The sequence below is a fragment of the Zosterops lateralis genome, assembly GCF_965231275.1.
Source record: "Zosterops lateralis genome assembly, chromosome: 12".
NCBI lineage: Eukaryota > Metazoa > Chordata > Aves > Passeriformes > Zosteropidae > Zosterops > Zosterops lateralis.
The window spans coordinates 8,808,826-8,834,311 of NC_139772.1; the positions used below are offsets into that span (position 1 = coordinate 8,808,826).

The window sequence follows — 25,486 nt, forward strand, 5'->3', positions numbered from 1 at the left end:
AGATCTGCGATGAGAGGTGGGTGGTTTAAATCATATGCTTCCAATGTAATTCTTCCAGATTGTTTAATTTATAATGAAAATGGAAACATATAATTTTGTTTTCTGAGTTCCAGCATGATGTGCCTGTAGCTGGTAACTTTTATGTAGCTAGAAAAAAGGAAAAGGAAAAAAGAAACAAGAGAAAATAATAATTTTCCTCACCTCTGTGAAATAAGAGGGTTGTGTAAAATGTATTTTATTTCTGATTTATCACACAGAACCATGGTAGAGTAAAATAAAGTGCAGCCAGGAAAGCAAATAAAATTAGTATCATCTAATGACAAAATAGCATTTGAATCTAAAGAGCTAAACTTTAATTGGAATAAATCTGAAAAGCTTGGTCATAACTTTTGTTGAGCTACATCAGCCATTTTAAGTAAGGATTTTGCCATTAGAAAATAGCTGTATCAGTCAGGGGCATAATCCCACCAGTTATATCTGACTGCATCAGCTTGAGAGACAAATATTTACACAGCCTATAGTGCTAAATGATACTGACCTCAGTGACCAGATGGGACAGTCCAGACAATTACTATCAGCAGCCCCCAAAATACCTCCAGCTAATTAAGATCTACTTTCCTACACATGTCATTATGTCAGCTCCACTTTGCAATGCATTTGTACAATAAGTAGATCTAAGATGCAGTTAGAAGGAAAACCACAAAACTCACTAAGAGCAAATTGGACATGATCTTTCTTGCATCCTCATAAGAAAAACCCTCACATTATTTTTGTTTTAATAAGGCTTTTCCAAAAAGGACTCCAACTTTTGAGCAAGCAAACTGAATATCCTGGTTCTGCCCTGTAAAGATAAGGACATGTGGAACTTGAGTTATTACTAATTCTTTGGATGCTAAAAATTTTTCTTCTTCCTTCCAAAACTTTCCAAGATAATTGCAAATGCACCCTTATACAGTTAAAGGAATTAGGATCCTTTTAGATTTGAACATGGGGCCTATGTAATAGTGTACAGAAATTCACAGGGGAGAAAGAGGGACAATTATCTAACACATAAAAAACAAAACTTAATTTTTAACATGTCTAAATCACACCTCATAATTTTTGATTTCTTTCATTTGACTGGCTATGAAATTAGCACTTCCATGGGGAAAATAGGCCCATAGAAATACCAAACTTTCTCATCTGGATATAGCCTGAACACCAGTGTTAACTGAAAGCACCACCCCTTCTTTAATAACAGAGATCAAGACTCTCCTTTCACATCTTCACTGCCAGGAGCAGAGTTTCCCTTTAACACCACTGGTTTGGAACTGGTGCAGAGCACAGAGTCCCCAGCAATGAATCACCCTGGTTAACTCCAAGCTTTGTGTGGAAAATCAGACAATTTCATAGTATTATGTTATTTAACTACCACAAATTACCATGTTGCATATAATATTTATGATGCATTTTGCATCTTCAAAGCACTGTACAAAGACTATAAATGAAAATATGATAGGAATTCCCATTTCTGTTCATATGAGGAAAGAGATGCAACTGAGTCAATGGCACAGCAAAGAGGAAAATCCTGATTCCCTGTTCTGAATTTTGCCAGACAGAAGAGCTAGTAAAAGGTTTTCTTGGGCCACACCTGTGGTCTGCTTTCAGACAAGCTGAACTTTACTGTGGTGCCTTAACAGAGATACCCAGTGCCATTTCAAATGCCCTTGAGGATAACATCAGCTCCCCAGGTCCTGCTACAAAACCCCATAGTCTTATGGCCTGCACATGTATGAATTTCTCAGACAACACAGGACATTTCAAGGGCTACAGACAGCTACAGTCTGGCAACTGAATCAAACTTTCTGTGCCAATACCTTGTGTCACAGTAGTAAATCCTTGAATGTGCTGAGTGCAGCAGTACCAGTTTTAAGACAGGCCCAAGCCAATACTAATTAGCCAAACACTTTGAATCCTAATTATGTGCAAGAGCAGATGTAAGAAATCATATTCAAAATTCAGAAAACTCCAAACTGTACCTCCTGTTTACAATTCATTATCCTGTATGGCTTGCAGCATTCATTCTAAAGAATAGAGAAACTTTCTAACTGCAAAAATCTCATTCAAAATTTCTACATAAACAGTTGCAGTGTTTGTGACACAGCTCCTGCAGCAGCCTCTGGCACAGCAGGGGCAGGGCTGCTCTGGGTCTGCACACTTAAATTTCCCAGGGTTGTGGAGAATAAAACTTTTGCCAAAAGAAGAAATTCTGTGTCCTGTTAATCCCATGCAAATCAGTTTTCCATAATGTCTGGCAACTTTTTTTAGATACCACAGTCTGTCAATAAAACATGAACACTACAGACATTCCTGTAACATAAGATCTTAGGTATCCACTAATTAATATGTAAATATAAAGATACATGCATGGAAATATACTTAAGCTGTTACCAATACCACTTATACAATATTAATGGTTTTTTAAGGGCATTTATAACTGTGCACTACTACTCTCCTTCCATTTTAGCATGACCCATTCCTACAGCTCTTTATTTATAAGTGGTTTAATCTAATGGCACTCATTTTTTGCCATTCTAGGGATATCTTAATTTAGAGAAAAAATCAGTGAAATCCTTATATTGAGATGCTGATAACTTAGATGGATATTTTAAGACCTACTCAACTCAGGCTGAAAAAGGAACCACATGCCAACTTTTGATCGACAGTCAGATTTTGGATTTCCAAAGCCTAGTGTTCCTCAGCTCATAGTTTTCTCACAAATGCACAGGTCAAAGGATGATGACTCAGGTATTTCTGATTCTGCTACTGATTTGTTGGATGAACTTGAGCAAGGTCCTGCATCTGGATAGAACGGTAATGATACAAATAATCCTTGTGAAATATCCTCAAATCTTCCTGTGAAAAGAATAATAATACTATTTTGATCTACAGTGTAAACCAGTGCATGTCACATAACGAGTGATCTTCCACTGGTTCCAATTTCTTTACTGAATAAAGTGGCTTATCCAGTTTGTCTCCAACAACCTGGTGTAGGCATGTGAGGAAGGACAGGGAGACACAGGAGGAGAGGAGAGAGAATATGGACTGATAGGTCAGGGCAGCTGGAGCCACCACTGGCTGGAAGAGGTCAGGGCCAGGGTTACAGGACCTCCTTTCAATAAACAGTCACAGTGGTGGCACTTCCACTGGCACTGTGCATTACAATCTAAATTTAAAAATAAATTCAGCTGCTTGCTCTTGAGAGCTGTCAAAACAAGACCTACTGACATCCTGATCTTCAGCATGAACATGGACCTGCAGTACCTGACCATCAATGACACGAGAAACAAACACAGTTCTGTCTGCTAAACTGCTGCAGCTTATCTCTGCCAGCCTCTCCTTTCCTGTTCTAGGGGATGGGAAGCAACATAGTTATGTAAAATCATTCTGACATGTCTGAGTTCATTCTTGCCATGCCATTTGTTTTGCACAGCACAAACAATAATCAGTCAACAAAATGGAAAAATACTGAGATATGATTCATCATGACTGTCTCCAAAATCTGTTCTCACAACCTTCCTGCTCTACCCTATACTGATCCTTAAGTACCTCCCGAATTCAAGTTGCAGACACTGGTCCTGCAGTCATGTGGCATTCAGAGGTGCACAGAGTGACTCTCCAAGGCTGGTGACAGACCTGGGACTCTTTCATGACAATACAATGTGTGGCTTCTTCAGCTTAGTCAGAATTCCAACCCTACAGAAACAACTGCTTTTACTAAACACATTAGACTTTTTAATGCCAATCTAACATTTCAAAAAGGGTTGCTACAGAGGGAGAGAGAGAGAGAGAGAGAGAGAGAGCAAAAGAACAAATTCAGGGTTTTTTGCTGGGGCTCTGGGATTCACTTCTATAATGGTCTGTCTGCTGAGCTCTGAGCTACTCTGCCTCCCACTGTGTCTGATATCAGGAGTGCCAGAGTGGCTGAGAGATCAATGGAGCAGCTGAGGGAGCCAGCTGGCAAGGGAAAGGATTGTGAGGGATAAAGAAATAAAGGGGAAAAGAAAAAAATATTTGTTGGATTAAACAGAAATGAGGAAGGGACAGAGGAACTCACGAGCCCTTTTAGAAGGGCCATGTTAAGTCCTTCACAAAACCCAGGACCCTCTGGAGCATTCTAATCATTTTAATGATGCAGATCCCCCTTCTACCCTCTGAATAAGCTGAGCAGGATTTTTTGTCTCTTTATCAAAGGATGAGTTTTCTAACAATGATATCATTCACAATGCATACATTTCTAGAATTGACACAACACTATCTGCTGAGATGATTACAGTGATAAAATACTGCTCAAGTACAGGGCAGTCTGACATGATCCTCAATTTGGGAAAGAATCTCAGGTGTCTTAAAGAGAGGCAAAGTCTGAAAGGAGGAGGAGCACATCTTAAAGACCAAAGCTGTGTTTGGAGAAAAGTGGATAATCTTTCTTTCAGGCATATATGAATATCTTCTCACCTGAAGCAGCACCAGCAAACTTGGAGATAAATATAGACTGCAAACAATTCCTGTGATTTATCTTAATTAGGTGAATCTATTAGGCAATTTGAGACAAAAGTCTTGTTAGAATTTGCAGAGGGAAATGCCAACAAGGAAGAGACTGATAAAGGAATTGGGCAGTGTTTGACAAAGAGAAGAGAGGTATACAGAAGCCTGAGGAATATGGAAAATACAAGTTATGCAGAAAATGTTGATGTGTCAGAACATAATGATACACATTTCATATCCTAAATTCTGTATGCTGTATATATGCCTATTATGTCTGTTGAGTAGTTGATACATGAGATGAACATTCACATGCCCGTATTTACATCCTGCATTATTAACAGGGATTTCTAGGATGTATAAGGAATATGAAGGAACAGCAAATGGAGGCCAAATTTAAGTGAAGCAGTTGTAGATTTGGTATGAGATGTGAGGTGACAGGCATTCCTACCAATATGCATAACGTGGTTGAAAAACCATGGCAGGCTGCTTCAGGCTCTCTGCTGCTGAGTGGAGTAATATGGTAAATATCCTTCATATAAACACACAGAATAAAAAGAAACACAAAAAAGAAATGCCTGTGTTCATCTACCTTGTTTCATAGAACAGTAAAGGGAAAGAAAACATCCAGAAACCTACAAAGCCTGCATAACTGAAACTCAGTACGCTCTTTTCTTCCTTATAAAGTATAAGCAAAGCTTATTAAAGTGGTCACAAACCTGTCTACATTTAATACACTTCCAAGCTGCTTACAAATGCAGCAAATCTGACTTTCTCACTGTTTGAGTTGCACTAATGTTCGTCTCCAGTCCTCTTCAAGGTGTGTTTAACATTCTGGCAGAGTACAATCTCAGGTTGTCTCCGGATAGATGTTAGTGGAAATCCACATGGATAACATGAAAGCAGAAGGATTCAGATGGGATGCAAACAGAGAGATGAGGATGAGTCATTCCCTTTGCCCACAGGTTTGCAACATTTATATAGAACCAAAAAGGTATTTCACAGAGCATATTCCTAGACAACACTTCTGATTTCAATACTTCCTCTCTAGGGGCTATGAATGATCTGTGGGCCACAGTTTGACCTCCTTCATTGATCTGGCTCCCCCCTATGCTTCAGGCCCTTTCCTCTATGTGCTGTTGGCAGGACACCACAGAGAAGGTAAGACAAAAACACACCTTGCCCTGACTCAAGGCAAGGAAATACAGAATCCACTCAATGGACAAGGGATAGCAAGTCTAGAATGGCTGAAACAGACCTATTTGATCTCCCCTCTAAGGGTGTTCTTGTGTTGAGTAATTCAGGATGCAGCAGGCCCAGGTTAAGGGCAGCAGAGGCTAATTGGAGGACAGTGTAATTCCTTCAACAGTATTCCAAGCAACAGGAATTTAAGCCCTACTGCCATGGCATTCCCACATTGCAAGATCATTTAAAAACACTCATAAAATACTTTCTATGGGCTGACATTATCTAGCCCATGTGTCTTTTGATCTCTACATGAGACTCATAGGGGCCAACACACCAATCTCATTGCTCTCCCAACACCTTTTTGATGGCCTTTATGATACAGAATCCTGGAAGCTTTACTTCAAGGCCTCACCAGTTATTTGAAAGCATATTGCTACATGACATCTGGATTCTTATCTCTCTTTTATCATTCAGCTAATTTACCTAATGCTACAGTGAAAGAATTTCTTTGTTGAAGAAAATACCACATGAATATCATCCAGCTTTCTCCACCAGATAAGACAGACATTGAGAGGGGAATTTTCTTCTCTGTGTGGCACCAGAATACCTAAAAATAGACATCTGTGCCTCAGCTTCCCTATCTGTGAAGAGTGAAGGAGTATTTGGCTCTCAGAGTTTCTATTTGACAACAGGAAATATGAAGCAGATTCAGCCCAGTTTCATCTTACATTTTTGGGTCCATTTGATCTCAAAGCTCAAAACTATGCAAAGCCACATTTAATGTGGAATATGGTGCATAAAAAGAAGACTGTACAATACTCAATAGAAAAGGGATGCCAAGTAATTGTTAGTAATGAAGTAATATTGGTAAACTACAGCTTTATTGACACTGAAAACAGTAAAGAATGGCCATCATTTTGCAAAATGGTGCTACAAAAGAAGTCAGTCTAATTTGTTAGGTCAAAGAAGTGGGTGATTTTGAAGCTCCTGCCTCCCTTGGTACCTTAGGAAAGAGATTAGAATGGGGAAAAAACTGTAAAACAATGGCTGAAATATATGAGACCTCAGAACAGCACAAACTTCATTAATGAAAAAAATCTGGATCTTCACCATTCTCTGCTGGGAGAATTAATCAGATGTTGCAGTTTCAGATTTATAGATTGCTGTGAAAATGGGTAATCTGAGGGCAAAGCCTCATAAAAACTTAACAGCAACACAGAGATAATCTGTGGGCTCACAGTGGCCATGTCAGGGCTAATTGAAATGTTTAAGAGCAGCACAGCTTCCAGGCTGCCTGTGATACATGCTGAAGACACGAATATAGACCATCTCTTTGTCTTGACTGGACATATTTTATCGCTCTGTATCATGAGACTGTCACCCCAGACTTCTAATTGCTCAAACCTTTAGACACAGGGCACCTAATAATTGCAGTACCATGGCCAGCCTAATAATAAAGATAATTTACAGTTCAAAAGCAAAGGGTAATTTGTAATATGAATGGCTTTTTGTGTCCCTAAGCTCATTTCAGGACTGGAGGATCCATGCAGCAATAGCTGCAGCCTTTTGCCCGAGTGCGTGACTTACTGCACTGGCTTCTTTTGCCATTTTGTTCCTGAGGAACACAGAAGCCAGAGGATTTAGGGGAAATCAATGGAATGTTCTGCACCAAACATATTCAAAACTGTATCTTAATTCCTCTTGTACAAGGATATCTCCTGCACAAATGCAAAATATTTTAACTTTGTGTGATATTCAGACCTGTTAAATGTTACACAGGTGTGCAACACCAAATGGAAGCTTAAAGCTCATCCATGATTAGAAAGTATCAAAGTCATGGTGATGTTTGCATTAATTTATGCAGAAAACCTGGAGTTAGAGCAAAACCAGATCTCTCTTGGAAGGAGAGAATCAAGGGTTTTTGTCTTTATCAACACCAGGAAGAGACTGAAACCTTGCTGCCTGCAGAAACATTCTCTATCCATTCTCCCACTCTCAGGCCCTTTCTCAGCAGTTCCCCTGTGCTGCTCTGCCCCCTCCAGAGGGGCAGACCCACCAAGACCCCTCAGTCAGTGTCCTGCTCTTCCTGTGCAAGGATTTTCTCTTTCACAGCACCAGGCTCCTATTACACAACCCCACATTTTGCCTTTTTTTATAGTTCTCTCAGTTTTAGAGTCAAAGCCCATGCCACAGCCTCAGACCACTCCTGGCTGTGCCTTGCCACCCACATTGCATTACCAGAACAAAGCCTCTGTTACTGTAAAGCTTTAAGCCATGACAGTTTAAGGAAGTCACAGCCTCCTCTGTGAGGAGAAGGATCTCTCCACTCCTCAGTGAGGCCCAGGTACAAACAGAAGGATGCACATGCTTTTCTCATGGTGGCACAGCTCTGGTCCTGCAACCAAAGGCACAGGAAGTCTGTCTCACCAACCATTTTAGACTCCCATAAATTTTCTGCCATTTGCTTGGCATGTCTGATTGCTCTGAGTGTCTCAAATACACCCATTCATCTTGCAATAGCAAATGAGTCTTAAAAATCTTGTTGACAATCTTACCACCAATCCCACATGCAATTTAAAAAATGGAAAAAAAGAAATTAAAAAAAGGGAGAGCACAAGAACAAAACAAAAAGCTAACAGGGACCTTCAAAATGTGGTCACACTGACAGGATGGCACTGGAATCTGGGTTTGCTTTAAGCCTACATTGTTTAAAAGCAGCAGGGGACCAAAATGATGATGGCATCACACTGGCTGAAGGGAAGAACCTGGATTGAACTCTCAAGCCAAATCTAATCTTGGATTTCTGTTACTGAATTCTTCATTAAGAAGCTCCCACAGACATTGATGGGACAGCAGCATGAAGACATTTCTGTAAGCAGTGCATGAGGATCCAAATCTACTCTATGGGCACCACACATGGAAACACTATCCACAATTTTTCTCACCAGACGTCGAACATCTTGAGAGCACAAGTAAAGGAAAGCAACATTCATAAAATCAAAACCACAAATAATCAAATATTTAGTTTTCTAATCAAGTCAAGTTGTGTGTAAGCCCTTAAACAGCATTTACAAGCATTTGATTTGTTTTCTCCATTGAATATATAAGAGTGCTCATGGGCTCACAAATCAGGGCTTGTTTGATTTGTTTTAACATGCTTGCCATGTCAGGTGGTTTTTCCATATTTCTTGCTGTTCCTTTAGAAACTTGTAAACCGGGTCAATTTATTGAAATGTCAGCTTTTATAAATATTCCTATCCAGCCCAGCCTCAAAGTTCACACATGCTATAATTACAGTGAAACCATTTATGGAAAGTAACTAAAAGTGGGATAACCCTTCTTACTCACGTTGAGAAATATCCTACTCCTTGAGTCAACATTTTTATTTCAGTTAATTTACTTTTGGAATTCACTCTGGAAAATGTATTAGCAGCTGCAGAACCTGTCCCAAATCTTACTGCTTTTCCAATTAAGTCTCAATCTTTAAAATGGGCATTAAATATCTCTGGGACCGAATGTTAAATATCTACGAGATTGAACATTTTCCATAACTTCTGCTTTGCCAAAATGAGGGTGGCCAGTTATAAGGTTGGAGACAGAAGTAAATACAGCCATTTTTTAAAAATTAAAATAGCATCAAAATTTAAAAGGAAAAAGCAGCAAAAGTGATAACGCCATTAGAAAAAGGTGCTATCTTCCCAGGATTAGAAGCAACTTTTAATTAATCTCCTCATGGTTATTTGGTATTTTGCCAAAATGAAAAATAATCAATACTCTTTTATTTTGCAAGGATTGCAGACTCTTGGGAAAATGACATCTGAAAATAAAACAGCAAGCAAAACATTGAGGCAGAAATGCAATCCCAGACAGCAGTCAGAAACAAGAAGCAGTAGTAGACATTAAAAGAGAAAAAAAATAAAATAAAATAAAATAAAATAAAATAAAATAAAAGTGTATATATTAGAAAGTTTAAGCATCATTTGAGTCCCCTGTGCTCCAGCAGCAGAGCTATCTGATAGGTGTATTTTCAGTGTGGAACAGTTTGCCCAGCATAGGAAAGTGCTGAACTCTGTGCCTGTTCTGGAACAAGAGATTTGTTTTCCAGATACCCCAGTTCACTGGAGATGTGAATCACCCACCATTTCATCTGAGTGATGATGACACCAGAGCACTGTGCCCTACCTGCCCCTCCTGTTCCATGAGCACTCACTGCCTCCCCTTCCCACCCTCCCCACCTTTGCCTGGAAATTCTTGCCTTTGAGAAGTCACATTCAAAGTTATCTGTTTGCACAAAGTTCCCATCTGCTTATGGACAGTAAGGCAGTTTGGAAATACATTAAACTTCCTTTTATTCATAACATTGTTAGTGAGACTATCAATATGGAATAAATATGGCAAAGTGCTGGGCAAAAGAGGGGTTTTAGTTAAATCAGGGGCTTGTCTGAGACATGACTGAATTTAAAGGTAAATCAAGCTACCAAACTAACTAGTTTTTGCTTCTTGCCAGCAGACTCCCACACATATCTGCATATAGAAACTGGTAATTGCCCCATATTTTGGCTTGTAATGGAAATCCAAACAATGCAAATCCTCATAATGACTGAAATTTATTCTTTCTCTTTGTTTTGCAAATATGAATTTAATTTAAATCAAACAGGTTAAATTGAAGCCTCTCATTTTGTAGCAGTCACCAAAAAAAAAAAAAAAAAAAAAAAAGAAAAAACCCAAAATAAAACCATAAAACTAATCAACAAAACTCAAAAAGTACCACAACAGAAAATCAAACCAACCTAAAAGGAAGAGGAAAAAAAACCCTACATGCTAAATCCATGTAACTCAGTACATACAAGATAAATATTAATTTTTCAAATGCAGCAGTTGAAAGTACTGGCCCAAACATCAGCAATATTTTGTATTGTACTAAACTAAATATTTTGCAAAAATCTATTTTGCAAAAATCATATTTTGCTTTTTCCCATTTGGAAAATGAACACTGGACATAAGAATAAACAGCTGCTGAAGTGAAAGATGATGTCTCTAAAAGGAAAAATCACAGAAATCCTCTGCACTACCCTGGGAAATACATTCTGTGTAGATGGATAGACAGACTGAGATGTGTGTACAGAAAAGTATGTACCATCTGCATCTTCAGTGGAGTTTGAAAAGAGCCTTTGCCCATGCTCAGAGGAAGCAAACATCAAATGCTTTTGAAAATCTTGATACCTCAGAGTACACAATTATTTTGCTAGGAATTTTGGAATAAAATCCAAGGAATACCCCAGTTTAGCAAAGACCTAAGGTTTCTTGCTGTAATTATGAAGATGCACTGCAGAAATTTTACCTAGCTGGCAATTCATGTCACAAATGAGCAGAATATATTGCCTTTCAAATTCACAATCCTTTTTAAATACCAGTCAGGTGCTGTAGAACCTACTGAATACATTTCTCCAACAAAAGATGTTCATCACCAAAATAAACCCATTTTCTTCTAATGAAAGAGTGGAGGTCTTTGTTTCTAAAGTGCAGGTACCCAACCTTGTGACAGCAGACACAGGATGATAAAAAGGACACCCAACAGGAGCACAAAGAAATCTTGTGTGCAAGGGAAAGTCATCAAATATGGAGCCTTCACTTGTTCAAGTTCAAATACTGCATAAAATTCCTGTAGCATAGGTTACTGTGGTGTGGTGAAGTGCAGAAAAGGAGTGTAAATTAGGATTGTTTGAGATACTCTTAATGGCTGCTTTTGCTGAACATTGAGCTATTGAGAAAGTTATATTACTGCAGATCAACAGGCAGGCAGTGTGCAGAAGAGGCATTCAAAGGGATCTGACAAATGGTTCTACTGTTCTATCAAAGCAATTTAATTTCTTTTATTTTATAACCAAATTGTGAAATCTGTGAAATACCTTTAGAATTTATTTCAATATGAGGAAATTAACGGAATAATTGGAAATGTGGCATCAAATGACCCTTTTTGGATTAGTTTTATATCTATTCCCTCATCAGTTTGCTTCTATATTTTTCTGGCTTCTCAGTTTTAAGAGGATGATTGGCAAACTTCTGAGAGAGAAGAGTGGTTCTTCAAGCCCAGGGAACAGCTGGAAAGACAGATGTCATCTACAATACCATTTTGTTGCTGGGGGAAAATAAAACAAGCTGGTAATACCAACTGAATAAAAAAAATTTAAGTTAATTCCAGTTGTGACCATGTGATCAACATCTACTCTGTTTGCCCCTTCATCCCAGCACATCTGGTAAAAATATTTCAGTAGCGTGGGGAGAAAGGAGACAGTCTGTGTGGAGATTATGTTTTATTTTACCACCTAGAATACTTTGTTTTTCTGATGGAATTTTTAAAAAAGATTTATGGGGAGATGATAGATGGGAAGAACACTGAAAATAAGAATGAGCATAAGGTAGGCATGATTGAAAAATGTGACGTTCATTATTTCAGAACCTGAAGTTAAATAAGTTGTACTTTTGGGTGGTTTTTTTTTTTTTTTTTTTTTTTTTTTTTTTTGTTTTTTTTTTTTTTTTTTTTTTTTTTTTTGTTTTTTTTTCTGGCTCAGATTTCTAAAGCTTTGCATGATATCTCAATACTGAAGTCAAGGTGAATTTTCAAATACTTAGTCCACCAAAACCAGTCATGGTGAATAAAGTGTTGCTCTGAACTAGTTCTACCCCCAACACACAGTATATCCAGAACTTCTATACTGAGATTTTCTACTCTTGGATTATATTTCAGAGATCAATTCCAATTTTGTAAATTACTGCTCTTACTTGTCCAAACTGCTGTTTAGGAACCAGGCTATATGTGCCATTTTGTCAGCCTAGACACATTGTTTGTCTCAAAGGGAATAGAATCTGCTATTTTAATTAATGCCTTCTAGGGCCTGTGGCTGTGCCCTAGGCAAGTCCAGGAAATACTTCATAAAACTACCACCTCTTCCAGCTAAAGGGCACAGTGAGACCAAAAAACACACTGTAGTAAATGAAATTATCAAGATGATAATTGTGTACTTTTGATATGAAATGTATAGTAGCTCTTGGCTGAGAATCTTGTGAGATGGGACTGCAGACAGGAGTGTGACTTTAACTCACTGTGTACAGGAATACCAGGGGCAAATGATACTTTCAGAATTCAAATAAAAACTGTGATCTCAAATAATACATTTCAGACATGAGGTCTTTTTATCAAAGATGAGTGAGACAAGCAGAAATATAGAGGTTCATACTAAACATGCCCTGAAGGGCAAGGAACACACATGCAAAACATTCATTTTCAGAAAACTAGCACTCAAACATGGACCATCGATCTACAAATAATGCTATCACCTTACATGTAAAGCAGAAATTGCATTTGCATGCACATTTAGAGAACTACAAAATAAAGTTTATTCTTTTTTATAACCTATATTTCAGTGCAGGTCAGCCCCCAGTGACACCAGAAGGGGAACAGAGCAGCCTTGTTGAGTGTAATCTGACGAGGATTCCCCAAACTCACCAGCGTGCTCCAAACCCATGTGTCCAGCACCAGCACTCTCTCAGGGGCCACAAAACCACCTGGCACGTCTTTGCTGCAGTGCTTTTGTACAGATGTTCCCATGGCTGGAATGCTTGGGCTTTCCCCCCTTTTGTTCTGCCCTCCAGAGCTTTGCCTGGCATCCCAATACCGTGTGTCAAATTTTTTCTCTTTTTTTTTTTATTCATTCCAGATTGCACTGAGATACAGGATGGAAATGCAATCAGGAGATTCTGTTCTTTGATTTGAACAGGAAAACTTTGGAAATCTTTACATATTAAGATAGTCTATGAGAAAGAAATTAAGCTTTTGGGTATCCATCTGCAGTACAAGGTTTGGGACCGAAAAATTTGAAGGATTTTTATGCAACAGAGTCGATTATGCCAAATCTATATTGCAAAGCCAGGTTTTAACTACCTCTCCCAAATCCTGTCTGACCCTCAGTCCCATGGTACAATCCTATTTGTAAATAATTACTTTCATTTAGAGAGGAGTGGGCTGCCTAAAAATGAAATAGACGCTGTTTTCAGCAAATGCCCCACACTCATTCTAAAGGGGGATGCTCTGCAGTGCACCTTCCTTCTAGAGCAAAGGCAAGAACCTCTTTGCAGATACTTGCAGATATTGAAGAATGACTTTTTAAAACATAGTTGTGTCTTCAATGAGCCCTAATGTCTGATGGAGCACATGCCTTTAATATATCTATCAACAGGCAAATGCCCTCAATGTTGCTGTCAAAGCAGTCCCCACACTATTTGCACCAGAGCCCTGTTGTCACAACACCAGCTCAGCTTCACCTCAGCTAGTAGCATTCTTAGGGTAAACAAAGTAATAATAGTTTTTCCACCTACAGAGCTCAACATAAATTGATAGAAATAGATGGGTTTTATTCAGGTTTCTTTGATTCTTCCCCTGTTATTTAACATTTATTGCCACTGATGAAGGTGATACCGACATCCAAGGGAATGGAATGCCACAACTTATGTTCTCAGTTAAGTAAAGCTTAAATATTCACATGAATGACATCTCTGTGATAGTTCAGTGTTGCTGGTGATGCTCTTACAGCACTTCTATATTCAGCACAAAATCCTTGCTTCACACAAGCAATATCAATCATTAAAGGCCAATTTCCAGTTTGCATCTGGTATTCCTTGTGTCCATTACACAGAAGGGTGGTGGAACTTGTATTTCCAAGCATGGAGAGAGCCAGAGGGAGTCTGAGGCCTTGGTTCTCCTGAGCAGCAGCCAGCAGAAGCTGCTTTTGGCTATATTGAAGAGTATTAGACTGCTTTAAACTGACCACAGGGACCTTGGATGGAATTTTAATTTCAACAATTACCAATCAATTGCCCAACAACAACCTGCATGCTGACTGCCAAATTATGGTAAGGATAGGACAGGCAAAGTTCTATTTGTGCCACCCTCTGCACCAACACTGCTTTGCTGAAAACAGGGTAGGAACTAGATGCAATAAAACAGAACTGTTACCACTAACAGGAAATTACATAAACATCACAATCAGGATATTTCTGAAAAGACAGCAGAGACACAGCCATGGAATGTGTTTGTAGCTTATCAAGACAGTTGCAAAAAACCAGAATCAATATGCATCTCTCGATCACTTTTCCCCTTTTCCCTCTTGAGTAGCATATAACTGTTAAGATATTGCTTTACAGTCAAGGAATTTAAACTCAGGAAACACTCCCAAAGTCAGCTCATTTCAGTATCTCCAGCAACACTGCTGCAACGAGATCATTGCTAACATGTGTGGGAAAGGGGCACAATCACCCTGCTAGCTAATGCCTCCAGAACCAATTGTGGAAGTAACACTTGCAATCCACTCATCCACGCGTATCTGTGCAGAGAGTTACAGAATAGTCCTCCTTGTAAAACTTTGCCATGAAAAATAAATCCTTCTAGACGCTAATACACCAACTTCTGCCTCAGCTCATTGCTATTAATACTTAGGGAATTCATCATAGAAACTGAATGTACAGATGGAAATGACATAAAGAGGAGTACCTTCCTGACTTTAAAATTACCACTAATGAATACACTTGAAAAATTCACAAAATAATTATTTTCTATGAAAAACAAAGATGACTGAACAACTACCTGAGTAAGATGTTAAAAAAAAAAAAAAAAAAAAAAAAAAAAAAAAAAAAAAAAGCTGTCAGAAGAAAATGCTTATGGAAATCACACAACAATGTCCTCTAGGGGTTTATTAATTCCAGAGAAGATTCTTCTCTGGATAGTTCATAGCCAGACTTCCATTTTTGTGCCTGGACTTCTCTATAAACTCACTGCTGTCTCAACGTTTAAGCACCTCCTACAAGTTACCCTGACGCTTAGTATAGAAAAGTTCCTGCCTTCCCCACATTTTCATACCATGCTAAACAACTCAGGGGGACCCTAGCATGGCATGTGGCAGGTGTGAACTTAAGCAACTCACAACCTTCCATGGACGTGACCTCAGTCCAGATCCCTGGACAAATAGGTGAACACCACCAGCACAAATTTGCCATCTTGTGGAGTGAGTAAATCTGGGACTTACCCAGCCATATTTTTTGTCTTTTCTGGCAGTAGTTCTCACATCAGTTCTGCTAAGAGCAAATGTCAAGAGTGCCAAGGGGATGGAGCCGGTGACAGGACAAAGAGCAATGGCTTGAACTAAGCACAACAAATTCCACTTCAACATGAGGAAGAACTTTACACTGAGGGTGGCAGAGCTCTGGAACAGCTGCCCAGGGAAAGCAGGGACTCTCCCTCTCTGGAGACATCCCAAACCCACCTGGACACGATGCGTAACCTGGGTCCAGGTGACCCTGCCAGGGGTTGGGCTGGGTGATCTCCAGAGGTCCCTTCCAACCTCAGTGATTCTGTGATTCTGGGAAATTACCTGCCAGGTAGCAACATGACAGAAAAACTGATCAGGCTCCAGAAAAATTTTAATCCGAGAAAAGTTCAGGCAAAGGAAAGAAATAATTGTGGGTTTTTCGCCATAAGCAAAATAAAATTAAAGACCAATATGGTCTTAAAATCACGTACTTGTTTAGGTTGGAAGGGACATTTAAAGCTCATCCAATCCAGCTCCTCTGCAATGAACAGGTACATCCTCAACAAGATCAGGTTACCCCAAATCCCATTAACCTCACCTTGAATGTTTCCTGGGATGGGGCATCTCAGGGAAAAGAAACCTGTGCCAGTGTTTTATCACTCTCATTGTAATAAATACTCCTTTATGTCTAATTTAAATTAATCTTCCTTCAGTTTAAGACCATTCCCTAACACAACAGGACCTGCTAAAAGGTTTGCCTCCATCTTTCTTACATGCCACTTTCAAGTCCTGAAAGGTCACAGGTTTTTTTTTTAACTGCATTACAAAAGTTGGCTGTGGTACACACCTTACCTCATTTCTTGGTCTGATCAGAAGGGCACAAAGTTGCTGTACTGTTTCTGACACTGTCCAGTTACCCCATCAGACTCTACACTCCAGAGAGATCACAAAGCAGTTTATCATCCCTTGTGAGAGAAGGTCCATACAAGCACAAGGAAAAACACATGGAAACAATAAAAGAGAAAATATTAAAATAGAAAAAGTTGAAAACTCTAAAAGAGAAAAATAAACCAAAACATTGAGCACAAAATGACTTCACTAACTGTACTGAGCTTTTGAATCACACCAAACACTGGCATTGTGCCTCACTGAGGAGGCAGTTTGCCAGGATATTGCCATGGCCAGCTAATAACCATTCCCACACAATGGGCAACAGAGATTAAACCCAAATATTTGAAGGTTTGCTTTAAAAATATTTTTACCATATTTAAGAAATAAAGCAGTATTTAATTCTTTCATATTGAAACTATTAAGCCAATTTATCCAACACTAAAGCATTTTTTTACTTCCACAAGCCACTGCTGTATCTGTTTTCCCTCCTGGGTGTCCTGCTGTAGTGTGTGTGTACCCTTGTGCAAGGCTACAAAGTCCTGGGAATTCCTTTAAGTCACTCAAGTCCTGTGCCAGGTGTTTGTAAGGATTAATGTTTCAAGGACTTAAACAGATTGTGGATTTCTATAAATTGCTTTGAAATCCAGTTCTTAGACTGGATGAGAACTGATATTACTGGACAGAGTTAAAGAAAAGCCTCTCTCACATTTTCATTTTTTATTATTTTAGCACTGTTGTTTCCTGTTTCATGCTGGAGCCAAGGGGTTAAGAGATGTGATGGATTTTATGATGCAGAAAGACTTCTTTTCTTAAGGAAAGCAGGCAGAGGTTGTGTTTTCCTAACATCACTGTGAATGATTTTGGTGATTTGCTCTTTGCTATCAGTAACTGATACAGTCGTGGAAAATGTGATACAAGACACAGATTTGGAAAACTTTGTTTTTATGCTGTGGCTGAAAAGTCTTCTGTCTAACAGTACACGTTCCCCCTGGATTAAGTAACCTTTGCAAGTTTTCCACAAACTGATTCTGCCGAATAGAAATTGATTAATGAGCTCAGACACTGAAATTGTCACTAGAAAATAGCCATTGAGATTCCAGTCAGCAACCACCAGCCCCAGGGTCAAGGAACACCATGGACCAACTTAGCTGAGAAGAAAGCAGCCTTCATTTGTCTTCTCTCTAACTTCATTTGAACTGTGCCTGATGGCACTGGGTGCAGCCAGGAGTCTGCCACCACTTTTCTGATAAACCTGTGTACTGAGGGCTTCTTCTCTGAGCTGTAAAAATTCCTTCAAGGCTATAACTTCATCGGCCTGAGCCTCCACTGCCTCTGAGCTGGAGGCCTCATTTATACCTGTGCAAAATCAGAGAAAAGTTGGACTCAAACACAGTGTCATTCCAGGCATCAGAAGCATCATCTGTGATGTTACTTCTAAAGTTTCCTGACACTATTGCTACCAGTTTCATTTGAAAATACACACGGTAGCAGCACCCAGCTCACTTAAGGAGGGTTCACTTCTCTTTGACTTCATTCTGCCTCTTACCATGACAGGTAACATCATGAGCCATGTTTAATAGTAAACCTACATAAATTCATAAATGTAAGACTCCAAAGAGTTTTCTGTGAACAATGTTCAACACTACTCTCAGTCCCCAAAGCTCAGAAGTTTGCATCTGCTGGTCTGAGAGGCTGACTTTGCAGTATGAGCTACAGATACTGGAAATGATGTAAAAGCTGCATCACACAGAATCACATTTTATAATATAAGCTGGATTTCTAGAAAGAAAAAAATTGTGAATTATTAATGAAACAGTTTGTGTTTTATGAACCAATTTTAAATTCTATTTTTTCCTGGTATCTATTCCATCAGTAAGATATTTTATGTGTGGCATTAGAAAACTTTTTTCTATGAAATCTTAGTACATTGATTAAGAATCAATTCTTTTTCTGTCTTTTAAAAACAATGTAATATTTTGATTATACAACAGTCCTATAGTCAAAAAGATCAAAGAGTCTGTTTTTTATTCAGACTTTCTATCCTCACTCTCCACTTCCTTGCTGATCTCCTTCTTCCCATTATGTACTCCTTGGGAAGATGCAGTCTCCAGAAACTTCTTTAGGCAGAAGTAATACAGCTTGTAAGTTATTTCGTGACATGAACACATTTCAGTCCCTGAGGTGTATTTCACTCATTGGGGTAGGGACATGATGCTTTTATATTTTAAAGTTAGAAGGTTCCCAGCACAGTAAGTTGCAGCAAGATATTAAACTCATCGGATTTCTCTTCCCACTTGCAAGATGCATGTCAGGAATTTCTTAGGAATATTGTGATGAAAAATTCTAGCTTGTGCATGGATTATGGTGCAGAATTCCTGTGGACTGACTAGTGACATCAGTGGCAGTTCTGAAAACCCCATGCCTATGGGGAGCACAGTATCTGAGCCACTAAGTTCTAAATTTCTATACAAATCCCTGTATTTCTAAATCTGTTTTGCATTCTAGAAAACATTGCATTGCACTGCAAATCAAGGTACCTTTAAAAAATAGCAATAAGTTACACCCTAAAGATCATGTGAAATTAATTGTATTCAGCACATGCTAGCAAAGTTTTTTTGTTTTATCCTAGCCAGCCAATAAAAAAAAAGCAGCTAATTAACAAAAAATATTTTTTACAGACAAAGCACTTCAGGGATTAAATTGCAAAGTATTAACATGCTATATGCACAAATTTATACTTTATTCCAATGCACACCCCTCATTTTTTTTCTCTGATGCCTTATTGAAACAATAATTGAGCAATAATGAATTTTAAGAGTATCTTGTACCTGAGAGAAGCAGCACTGACAGATACAGAGGTTTTGCTGCCTAGAAATGGAGTATTTCTGGTTATAATGATAGCCAGACAAAAAGCATACAGGCCTGAGTGCTGCTTTGGCATTATTTTCATCAGATGTCATAAGGTCCCTGGGTACTTGTACAATCAGTAACACTTCACAGAGCCCTCACTTCTAACAAATAATTAGCTAAAATTGAACCAGAGATTTCTTACGTGCATGTCATAGGTTTGATATGAATAATGAGGGAAAAGGTTAACAGCAGGTCATAGACAGTTCCCTATCTTCCAGCTTATTTATTCAGTGAAATGAGAAATTGATCACATTATTTTGTATAGAAGAACCTGATTCATTACAATCAGCTCTGAATTGGCAGTTTTTGCTTTAGGCAATTTCAGAACATTACTTATGCTTAAAGAGTTACTGGTAAGGTCATCTTACAACTTGTAATCACCTCTCTGACCCCTTCATGACCAGAGCTGCAGAAGCTTAAAATGTATGTGAAAACTTAAAAAGGCATGCAAATAAACAGAAAACTAATGGTTAAACAAGAGGAGCTGAACAAACAAACCCATCCAGCCAAAGCAGGGATACCACATTCAGGTGTATTAGGAAACATCAGGAAACATCATTTCTTGCACATCAAAAACGCACATTGAGTCCTCCCTGATTTGGCAGTACAGTTATTGGAGGGTGAATTAATCTGATAAGTGCTGTATTAACCAGTGGCTGGCCAGAGAAAGGAAAGGCAAAGGAGATGGCTACAGGAAGGATCTGGAGTTAAAGGTGACATTATGGGGGCTGCAGGGACAGAAAAGGCTGGTTAGTTCTTACACCTAAGACTAGCAGTGGTGATTACTATGTCTTCTATTGACCCAAACTCCCTTAGCACCATGAACTAAGATTTTTTATTTTAAAGAAGGTTTACAAAAACTTTCCAGAACTGCTCACACCACAGGATAAACTCTCTTAGGTACTCCCTGTCTCCAAGAACACTTTTACCACTTCCTACACCAGTACCACTCTAACCAGGTTGTCTTTTCCAGACAGAATGAGGAACTTCAATCCCTGCAGGGCCACAATCAATTCCTTCCCAACTACAGGGACACATGGGTAAAGGTAGTGAAAACTGCCCTGTTTCAGAGCCAGTGTCATTCAGACTTTGCAAAGTGCTGCAGCTGGGCTCTGGGTTAGGTGGCAGATACTCACTGAAAGTACAAGCTCCTCTTTAAATAACATAAGTTATTTTATTTAATTATTTTTTTTTAAATCTTAGCCCTTGAATCAGGTTATGCACCCCACTGTGTGTTACAAGGAAAATAGTGGGGAAACTGTAATAAGTGTTTGAGAAGGGGGGTGGAAAAGAAGCCAGACAGAACTTCAGCTGATTTATGACTAAAGGTGTAAAGTGGTACAGAATTAACTGCTTAGCATATGCCATTCATTAAAACAGCCATCAAAGAGCAACAAGTACAAAACAAAGAAATGCTGCATGTATGTTACAGTTGGAATAACTCCTTAATTATGCCTGTTAGCTCCATTACTGCCACTTCAAAGCACAACAAAGTTGTGGTTTGAAAATCATTCTGGTGGGTAACTGAACTAGGAAATGTTCAAGGATATACAAAATATAATCTACAGAGGATTCTTTTTAAGCACCTGAGTTCCATATACTTGGGAAGCTAATGTTCAAATCTGTGAAAGAACTTCAGCATCTAAAAGGAGATTAAGAGGACTCTGGGCTTCTATAACCAGTGAAGGAATCCTTCAAACTCCCCCCTGACCCCACAGTTTCTAGAAGTCTATAATTGGTTACAAGTCCCTTAATAATGTTTACTGAGTGCTTAATAGTCTGTTTTACACTTGATGAAACAGCCTTCTCACCAGCAGAAGGAAGTACCTTGAGGTTATTGAGCAGCTAAAAATGACATGATCAACAAGAAGGCAGTTGTCTTGTGTTCCCTAAGAACCAAGGCTTCCAAAGCACAGCAGGCTGGCAGGAGTTATCAGAACTTGCCCAATGAATATCTGCAGGAGAAAAGTGTGATCAGAGTGGGAGACATCTCAATTTATATACAATAGGTTAATGACCACATGCTCAAAACCTTCCTTAATCTGAGAGAATCCAAAGAAGTTTCTTGTCTTCCAGCTCTTAGTCATGAAAAAGCTATTGGAAACACAGTTATGGAGATGCAGTTTCCTTCTAAAACTGCCTTAAAAGTGGCAGCTAAGAGTGGTTTAAAATACACCTGTAACAATCATGTAAGTCAATACAGGTAGTGGGACAGATGAATCTTGTTTTATGCCCACTAGAAACTGACACCTGCTGACACCTGCAGCTTTCTTATTTTCAGGATAATTAATTTACTGAGATTTGTTCAACATTCATAAGGAAAGAGGTTGAAAAGAAAATAGGAAATATCCATTAAAAAAAAAAAAAAAAAAAAACAAAACAAAACAAAAAAAAACAACGGCTAAGAAACTAATGGAAGTCTATGTGTTTCACAGTAGTAAACACAACTTCAAATATTTTTCTGGATATATTTTATCCAGATTTCTGGGTACATGATTGGCCTTTCTGGCCAATTTACACAAACTATGTAATTAAAAGTTTAATAGAAGCAATACTAAGTATCAGCTACATGTTTCATGTACTCCATTGCAACATATCTAATGCTTTCCCTTTTTCTCACACATATTTGATTTTGCAGCAAGCAGCAAAGGAAGAACTTTCCATGTCCTTCCACCCTTATGCAATCTCATTTAAAACAAGGTTTCTTCCCTTCATTTAGACCTTGCTTTATTTCCAGGCTGCAGCTTATGTTCCTTTACACACCACCCACATAGATTTAAACCCTCTTTTGTATGAGTGTGCAGCAGTTTTAGGTCTGATCACAGCTTTTCTTGCAGGAGACTCTCCATGTCCTCACAGGCTGGGGAAGTCCAGCTGCCACAGACACACCAGAGCACAGCAGGTCTCTTTTAACCCCACCCCTTGTCCAGAGCTTCAGCTGTGTCAGCACACTGGATTGACTCTTTATATCTGCTGGGACATACAGTATTTGAAACAAGCAGGCATTTTGCAGCAATTCTAAAAGCCAGTCACTTTTTTTTTTTTTTTTTTTTTTTTTTTTTTAAACTCTGGCTAGCACAAAAAATATGTCTATCTAAACAAAATAATGCACATATGCACAGTCCCTTCCCAGCCTCAGAAACCCATGGATGCTCTTGGTTCTGTGCCACAAAGCAGCTAAAGAGGGAAGACACCTCTGCTGGGAAAACTCTCTACACCTCTGTAAGGTCTAGACTCAATAATTTTAAGGATTTGGCAAACTTGGCTCTATTTTTTTTTTTCCTGATGGAAATTTTCTAGTTGGACAAGTCAAACTTCCTATTGTGAAGTCAAAGAAAAAATTGTTCTGAGATGCTCCTACAAGAACAAGAGCTCCCAAAATTCAGCAATGATAGGTTTTGTTCAGCACAAGAACAGCCCTGAAAAATGTGATTGACATAAAGAGTACATCACATATTCAGGTGGTAAAAGCCAACATCTAAAGACAGCATACAGACCATGAATTAGCCTTGTGAAAACAAAAAGCATTTTTCCCCCTTGGAACTATTATCTCTAACCAGTGGTCCTGGGCCTAAAAGTGAATTAAAAAAAAATAATTATAGCAAAATATGAATGCCACAAAATCAACAGTTTAAGTACCATTTCTCTGAATAAAGACAGAACTAGAATCTCCTTGTTTTCATCCAAATATGTGTTTGCAAAAGTTGCAAAATTTTGTGGAGTCAAGAGCATTTATGGCTTCCAGGATGGATTCATCAGGGAGATAAAATGATGAAAAAGTGGGTACTCTATCTTTTTAAATCTAAAATTAAGTGATGCTACCTAAATCTACTTTGTCAAAGTCTTTGAAAGGATTTCTGCTCAAACTCAGGGTGATGACCCATTTTCAAGCTTTGAAGTTCTGCACATAGCAAAATTGTGATTTTTTTTCAGGCTAACTACAGACAGACCTCTCCTGTGAAGAATTGTACTTCCAGCTACAAACCTCAGAGGCCTAAAAAATTGTTAACAGCCTGTTTCTACAACAACAGTATTATAGTCTTTTTTCAAACTTTCCTAAATCCCTATAATAAATGGAAGATATTTCATTTTAGACACTCGCAGATTCCATAATGAGTTAAGCCTCTTTACAGTTTATTTTAATAAAGCACAGCTTTCTAAATATACAGAGGCTATAAAACTTGCAGGTTGGAGCAATAATATGTTTAGTAGCTTTGCTTTATAAAGTGGAAATGTTTGCATGTCTCAAATTACGAGCAATTTAAAGTAGGAAGTAAGCAAACTAGCTCTTGTGTTATGAAGCTTGACATTGTTAAGCCTTAAGAGAACACATACTTCAAAGTCACACAGACTGAAATATGCTCTGTAAGCTTGGCAAGAGGACCAATGCCATAATGATGTACTGCACAAAAATCACTGCAAATTTCCATTTCTGTGTGAAGTCGTTTTGCTGTAAACTTTAAAATTTTACTGCTGCTCCTATTTTTAAAATTAATTCATTATTCATGTCCTTATAAAAAGACCAGGGCATATGAAAAAGGCAAGAAGATTTTCCTTTGAATATCAACTAAAAAAAGTATTAACTGTAAACTATAAACAGTATAAATATATACCAGTGTTTAAATGAATGGAGTCAGAAATATCATTTGATAACAAATATTTCAAAGGTAAATTACTATTCTTTTCCCTTGCATTAGTATAATTGTGGAGACCCCTCTTTCTTCTCCATGAATTTGGTATTAATTTGGCATTGACACCTGTGCCTTTTCTGCCTATAAACAGCAGAATTAAAGTCAATGATACTACTTATAAAGCTAATAATTCCTAGTTTTTCTTGCAGTTAGAAATAAATTGCTATTAAATTACCATTTATGAGAAATACTACAAAATATTAATAATCAACTAACAGAATAACAGGAAATCAAAAAAATCTCAGCCTGAGCAGTCTCTGATTGGTCCATCATATCAGCCTTGAATATTGTGATTTTTCAGATCTATACCTACTTTATTTCAGAATAGAACTAATTTGGAGTGCACCCACCTGGACCTGGAAAGAGAAATTCTCAAAGAAGGCCAGAGCATGACACAGGTACACACGTCCACAACTAGAGTGCTCCATGCATAAATATTTAGAAAAATAATCATTAATCAGTTCATTTAATAATCTGGCTGCAAATAAGATGCCTAGAGGGAAATCAAGAGCCTAAAACTGTATCTAAAGTTTTTCAGAAAACAGGTAACTCTTGCCTGTTGGTAAGACAACGATTGCTTGTTTTGTGTATAATGCGCAAGTATTTCTCATTTTTTATAGGGGTTCTAAAAATCTTCACTTTAAAAATTGTCCAAATATTGTGATGCAATATATGCAAAACTATGAACTTCACTGCAAATTCACCCATTTTTTTTTAAATTTCAGTCTGCTTGGTTTTGAATGTGAGTTGCATTTAATGAATCTTCTTGTTTTTCCTTTGTTCCTCCAGTACTCATTTAGATGAAAGTCACTGGCTGACGTTCGACATTTTTATCACACACCATGCTGAATCTTATACATAAAATGTTGTTGGGGCCTTATAAAAATAAAGATTCTTGATGAATTGTCACCATAGAATTGAGTTACTATTTCTATCCATTCCAGTGGCACTAAACTACAGTTAAAAAAAAAAATCACAAAGGCTGAAGGAGGTGTTCATGAACAGCTCCTCCTCATGTATTTTGGAAAAGAGTATCTTTTCCAAAGCCCTTTCATTTTGACACATATACAGGGTAGGTCTGTGAGCACAGAGGGGCTCCTTTTGGAAATATTTAGCAAATAGAGAGAGATGGCAGGTCTTCCATGGCATGTATCCATTTCTGCAAGTTCATTAAACATCATACAGGAGATCATTAGGAATAGA

At 38.3% G+C, this 25,486-nt stretch overlaps 1 long non-coding RNA gene across 1 annotated transcript in view; it reads right to left on the reverse strand.

Moving 5' to 3' along the window:
* Window positions 1-642: 642 nt before the first annotated feature.
* Window positions 643-25,486, reverse strand: part of LOC310914428 — a 75,551-nt gene continuing 50,707 nt past the window's right edge. The window contains exons 2-3 of the long non-coding RNA XR_014591033.1: window positions 16,644-16,756; window positions 643-841 (exon numbers count right to left, since the gene is read on the reverse strand). This is a non-coding gene — a long non-coding RNA (uncharacterized lncRNA). The remainder of the gene's footprint in view (window positions 842-16,643; window positions 16,757-25,486) is intronic.